A 6,874-nucleotide genomic window follows, 5' to 3' on the forward strand; every position below is an offset into this window, starting at 1 on the left:
TACAAATTATTTTTTTCCTGTAAAAATGTTACTTGGATAAAATAGAAAATAACATCTATGGTTAGTAGTGGAAAATAATTATATTTCTCTTATGACAGGATATGGAGAGAGACCTTTGAAGAGTTAAAGGAACATATATAATTATTTTATATTTCTTGAAGGAAAAAGAAAGCCCAGGAAGACACCAGAGATAAAAAAAAAAAAAAGACTAAGCTCACCAAGGGAAAGAGGCTTAACTTTGTTATGGACAAAAGGAAAATGGTTGTTCAGTGTGGGACACTATCATGATTAGATTCATATCTAAGAAAGGCCAACTCAAGGACAGCTGAAAGTCAGCATAAAGGAGCAACTTCAGGTCCAAGACCAGAGATAAGACCAACTTTTCTGCTCCAAGTGACCTGCCTGGTAGGACACACAAAGGCAAAATTCTTCTGGGAACGGACACTTCTGGTTTCTAGCTGGTGCATGTACCTCGCTGAACCTAGCCCACAGCTCCCTACTCCCAACCCTGTTGGAGAGAGAACAGATAGCCCAGAAGTGTGGGCAATCATGAGACTGCAGGGCAGGAGAGACAGCCACTTCTGCCCACCTTTCCCCACATCCTTGGCCGAAGAGGAAACTGTATAAGGCCTCTGGGCATGGGAAGATTTCAGCAGTCAAGCTGCAGGAACCCTGTGGTCCAGACTGCACCCAGATATGAAAGGACCTGGTCAAACAGCTCACTGAACCAAAATCCCATGGTTGGGAAAGCTAGACCTTCAGAGGTGCAGACACGCCTGGGAAACCAGAGGAGACTACTCTCTGCCCACATTTCTGACTCTAGAGGAAAACACCTGTCACCATCTGGGCCCCCTGTCCACAGGGACCTAGGAGAAGTAGAGGCAGGCCCTTCTTGTTCACATCCACAGGGACAGCTGAAAGCCGGTGGACAGGAATGACTACACGTCTGAGAACAGAACACTCTGTTCCCATAACTGGCTGAAAGAAAACAAGAAAGCAGATCTATAGCACTCCTGACACACAGGCCTATAGGAAGGTCAAGCCACTGTCAGGAATGGTAAAACAAGTAACACCAGAGACAACATGGTGGTGAGAGGCAAGCTCAGGAACCCAAGCAAAAGAAACCAAGACTACATGGCAGCATCAGAGCCCAATTCTCCCACCAAAGCAAACACTGAATATCCAAACACACTAGAAAAGCAAGATCTAGATTTAAAATCACATTTGATCATGATAATAGAGGACTTTAAGAAAGACATAAAGAACTCACTTAGAGAAATGCAGGAAAACACAAGAAAGCAAGTAGAAGCCCCTAAAGAAGAAAAAAATCACTGAAAGAATTACAGGAAAACACAATCAAACAGGTGAAGGAATTGAAAATGGAAATACAAACAATAAAGAAAGCACAAAGGAAGACAACCCTGGATATAGAAAACCAAAGGAAGAGACAAGGAGTTATAGATATAAGCATTACCAACAGAATACAAGAGATAGAAGAGAGAATCTCAGCAGAAGATTCTATAGAAATAATCTACACAACTGTCAAAGATAATGTAAAATGGAAAATGCCCAAAACTATACAGGAAATCCAGGACACAATGAAAATAACAAACCTAAGGATAATAGGTATAGAAGAGAGTAAAGATTCCCAACTCAAAGGACCAGTAAATATCTTCAACAAAATCATAGAAGAAAACTTCCCTAACCTAAAGAAAGAGATGCCCATAAACATACAAGAACTCCAAATAGATTGGACCAGAAAAGAAACATCTCCCGTCACATAATAGTCAAAACACCAAACACACAAAATAAAGAAAGAATATTAAAAGCTGTAAGGGAAAAAGGTCAAGTAACATATAAAGGCAGACCTGTCAGAATTACACCAGATTTCTCACTAGAGACTATGAAAGCCAGAAGATCCTGGACAGATGTCATAAAGACCCTAAGAGAACACAAATGCCAGCCCAGGTTACTGTATCCAGCAAAACTCTCAATTAACATAGATGGAGAAACCAAGATATTCCATGACAAAACCAAATTTACACAATATCTTTCTACAAATCCAGCCCTACAAAGGATAATACATGGTAAAGCCCAACTCAAGGAGGCAAGCTGCACCCTAGAAAGAGCTAGAAACTAATAGTTTTGCAACAAAACAAAGAGAAGACAAGCACACAAACATAATCTCACCTCCAAATATTCCACTATTCCTTAATGTCTCTCAACATCAATGGACTCAATTCCCCATTAAAAAGACACAGATTAACAAACTGGATATGTAATGAGGACCCAGCATTTTGCTGCCTACAGGAAACACACCTCACAGACAAAGATAGACACTACCTCAGAGTAAAAGGCTGGAAAACAACTTTCCAAGCAAATGGTCTGAAGAAGCAAGCTGGAGTAGCCCTTCTAATATCGAATAAAATTGATTTTCAACCAACAGTCATCAAAAAAGATAAGGAAGGACACTTCATGTTCATCAAAGGAAAAATCCACCAAGATCAACTCTCAATCCTAAATATCTATGCTCCAAATACAAGGGCACCTACATACATAAAAGAAACCTTACTAAAGCTCATAGTACACATTGTACTTCATACAATAATAGTAGGAGATTTCACCACCCCACACTCATCAATGGACAGATAATGGAAACAGAAATTAAACAGAGACATAGACAAACAGAAAATATGAAACAAATGGACTTAACAGATATTTATAAAACATTCTATCCTAAAACAAAAGGATATATCTTCTTCTCACCACCTCATGGTACTTTCTCCAAAATTGACCATATAATCGGGCACAAAACAGGCCTAAATAGATAATAGAAAGATAGAAATAATCCCATGTGTCCTATCAGACCACCACAGGCTAAAGCTGGTCTTCAAATACAATAAGGAAAGAATGCCCACATATATATGGAAGTTGAACAATGCTTTACTCAATGATAACCCAGTCAAGGAAGAAATAAAAAAAGAAATTAAAGACATCTTAGAATTTAATGAAAATGAAGGTACAACATACCCAAATTTATGGGACACAATGAAAGCTGTGCTAAGAGGAAAATTCATAGCTCTGAGTGCCTGCAGAAAGAAACAGAAAAGAGCATATATCAGCAGCTTGACACCACACTTAAAAGCCCCAGAAAAAAAGAAGCAAATGCACCCAGGAGGATTAGAAGGAAATAATCAAACTCAGAGCTGAAATCAACCAGGTAGAAACCAAAAAAAAAAAAAAAAAAAAAAAAAAACAAAACAAAACAAAAAAACAAACAAACAAAAAAAAAAAAACTGTACTAAGAATCAACAGAACCAAAAGCTAGTTCTTTGAGAAAATCAACAAGATAGATAAACCCTTAAACCCTTAGCCAGACTAAGCAGAGGGCACAGAGAGTGTGTATAAATTAACAAAATCAGAAATGAAAAGGGAGACATAACAACAGAATCAGAGGAAATTCAAAAAATCATCAGATCCTACTACAAAAGCCTATATTCAACAAAACTTGAAAATCTGCAGGAAATGGACAATTTCCTAGACAGATACCAGGTACCGAAGTTAAATCAGGAACAGATAACCATTTAAACAACCCCATTACTCCTAATGAAATAGAAGCAGTAATTAAAGGTCTCCCAACCAAAAAGAGCCCAGGTCCAGACTGGTTCAGTGCAGAATTCTATCAGACCTTCATAGAAGACCTCATACCAGCACTATCTAAACTATTCCACAAAATTGAAATAGAGCACTACTGAATTCCTTCTATGAAGCCACAATTACTCTTGTACCTAAACCACACAAAGACCCAACAAAGAAAGAGAACATCAGACCAATTTCCCTTAAGAATATTGACGCAAAAATACTCAATAAAATTCTTGCAAACCAAATTCAAGAGCACATCAAAACAGTCATCTATCATGATCAAGTAGGCTTCATCCCAGGTATGCATGGATGGTTTAATATGCAGAAAACCATCAACGTAATCCACTATATAAACAAACTGAATGAAAGGAACCACATGATCATTTCATTAGATGCTGAGAAAGCATTTGACAAAATTCAACACCCCTTCATTTTAAAAGTCCTGGAAAGAACAGGAATTCAAGGCCCATACCTAAACATAGTAAAAGCCATATACAGCAAACCAGTAGCTAACATTAAACTAAATGGAGAGGAACTTGAAGCAATCCCACTAAAATCAGGGACTAGTTAAGGCTGCTTACTCTCTCCCCACTTATTCAATATAGTTCTTGAAGTCCTAGCCAAAGAAATCAGACAGCAAAAGGAGATCAAAGGGATACATATTGGAAAGGAAGAAGTCAAAATATCACTATTTGCAGATGATATGATTGTATATTTAAGTGACCCCAAAAGTTCCACCAGAGAACTACTAAACCTGATAAACACCTTCAGCAAAGTGGCAGGGTATAAAATTAACTCAAATAGATCAGTACCCTTCCTCGTGAAAGAGAACAAGCTGAGAAAAAAATTAGGGAAACAACACCCTTGATAATAGTCCCAAAAAATAAAAAATACCTCAGTATGATGTTAACCAAGCAAGGGAAAGATCTGTATGATAAGAACTTCAAATCTCTGAAGAAAGAGATTGAAGAAGATCTCAGAAGATGGAAAGATCTCCCATCCTCATGGATTGACAGGATTAATGTAGTAAAAATGGGCATTTTTCCAACAGTGATATACAGATTCAATGCAATCCCCATCAAAACTCCAATCCAATTCTTCATAGAGTTAGACAGAACAATTTGCAAATTCATCTGGAATAACAAAAATCCCAGGATAGCTAAACCTATCCTCAACAATAAAAGGACTTCTGGGGGAATCACTATCCCTGAACTCAAGCAGTATTACAGAGCAATAGTGATAAAAACTGTATGGTATTGGTACAGAGACAGACAGATAGACCAGTGGAATAGAATTGAAGACCCAAAAATGAACCCACACACCTATGATCACTTGATTTTTGACAAAGGAACCAAAACCATCCAGTGGAAAAAGATAACATTTTCAGCAAATGGTGCTGGTTCAACTGGAGGTCAGCATGTAGAAGAATGCAGGTCAATCCATTTCTATCACCCTGTATAAAGCTTACGTCCAAGTGGATCAAGGACCTCCAAATCAAACCACATACACTCAAACTAATAGAAGGAAAAGTGGGGAAGAAACTCGAACAAATGGGCACTGGAGAAAAATTTCTGAACAAAACACCAAAGGCTTATGCTCTAAGATCAAAAATCAACAAATGGGATCTCTTAAACCTACAAAGCTTCTACAAGGCAAAGGACACTGTCATTAGGACAAAATGGCAACCAACAGATTGGGAAAAGATCTTTACCAATCCTACAACAGATAGACGCCTTATATCCAAAATATAAAAAGAACTCAAGAAGTTAGACTGCAGGGAGACAAATAACCCTATTAAAAAATGGGGTTCAGAGCTAAACAAAGAATTCACAGCTGAGGAATGCCGAATGGTTGAGAAACACCTAAAGAAATGTTCAACATCTTTAGTCATAAGGGAAATGCAAATCAAAACAACCCTGAGATTTCACATCACACCAGTGAGAATGGCTAAGATCAAAAACTCAGGTGACAGCAAATGCTGGCAAGGATGTGGAGAAAGAGGAACATTCCTCCATTGTTGGTGGGATTGCAGACTGGTACAACCATTCTGTAAATCAGTCTGGAGGTTCCTCAGAAAATTAAACATTGAACTACCTGAGGATCCAGCTATTCCTCTCCTAGGCATATACCCAAAAGATGCTCCAACATATAACAAAGACACATGCTCCACTGTGTTCATAGCAGCCTATTTTTAAAATCTAGAAGCTGGAAAAAACCCAGATGCCCTTCAACAGAGGAATGGATATAGAAAATATGGTACATCTACACAGTGGAATATTACTCCGCTATCAAAACAATGACTTTGTGAAAATCATAGACAAATGGATGGTACTGGAAAATATCATCCTAAGTAAGGTAACCCAATCACAGAAAAACACATATGGCATGCACTCATTGATAAGTGGATATTAGCCCAAATGCTTGAATTACCCTAGATGCACAGAACACATGAAACTCAAAAAGGATGACCAAAATGGGGATGCTTCACTCCTCCTTTAAAAGGGGAACAAGAATACCCTTAGGAGGAGATAGGGAGGTAAAATTTAGAACAGAGACTGAAGGAATGCCCATTCAGAGCCTGCCCCACTTGTGGCCCATACATATACAGCCACCAAGCTAGATAAGATGGAGTGCTGATAGGAACCGGATGTAGATCTCTCCTGAGAGATACAGCCAGAATATGGCAAATTCATAGGCTAATGCCAGCAGCAAACCACTGAACTGAGAACGGGACCCCCGTTGAAGGAATCAGAGAAAGGAATGATAGAGCTGAGGGGCTCTATGAACAACAATGCCAACCAACCAGAGCTTCCGGGGACTAAGCCACTACCCAAAGATTATACATGGACTGACCTTGAGCTCCAAATTCATAGGTAGCAATGAATAGCCTAGTAAGAGCACCAGTGGAAGGAGAAGCCTTTGGCCCTGCCATGGCTGGACCCCCAGTGAATGGGATTGTTCTGGGAGGGCGGTAATGAGGGGAGGATGGGGAGGGGAACACCCACATAGAAGGGGAGGCGGAGAGGTTAGATGGATGTTGGCCTAGAAACCGGAAAGGGAATAACATTTGAAATGTAAATAAGAAATACCCAATTTAATAAAGATGGGAAAAAAAGAAAGGCCATCTCTTTTGTTTTTATTGGTCTAAATAAATTGTAGAGAGAGGTGAAGCATGAAGAGGGAGGGAAATAGGTGGTAAACTTTACCGTGGTTCTAGAAAGCAATGAAAACA

General features: G+C 38.9%; 1 long non-coding RNA gene across 2 annotated transcripts in view; it reads left to right on the forward strand.

The window, feature by feature from the left end:
* The window catches only part of LOC102552186 (uncharacterized), a 116,651-nt gene that overhangs the window by 42,482 nt on the left and 67,295 nt on the right, over positions 1-6,874 (forward strand). Inside the window, exon 5 of one of the 2 annotated variants that reach the window (XR_005487017.2) lies at positions 99-3,222. The exons of the other annotated variant lie outside the window; for it this stretch is intronic. This is a non-coding gene — a long non-coding RNA (uncharacterized LOC102552186). Of the gene's footprint in view, positions 1-98; positions 3,223-6,874 lie in introns of those variants that run through there. 2 annotated transcript variants of the gene reach the window in all.

Source organism: Rattus norvegicus, chromosome 7, assembly GCF_036323735.1.
Source record: "Rattus norvegicus strain BN/NHsdMcwi chromosome 7, GRCr8, whole genome shotgun sequence".
NCBI lineage: Eukaryota > Metazoa > Chordata > Mammalia > Rodentia > Muridae > Rattus > Rattus norvegicus.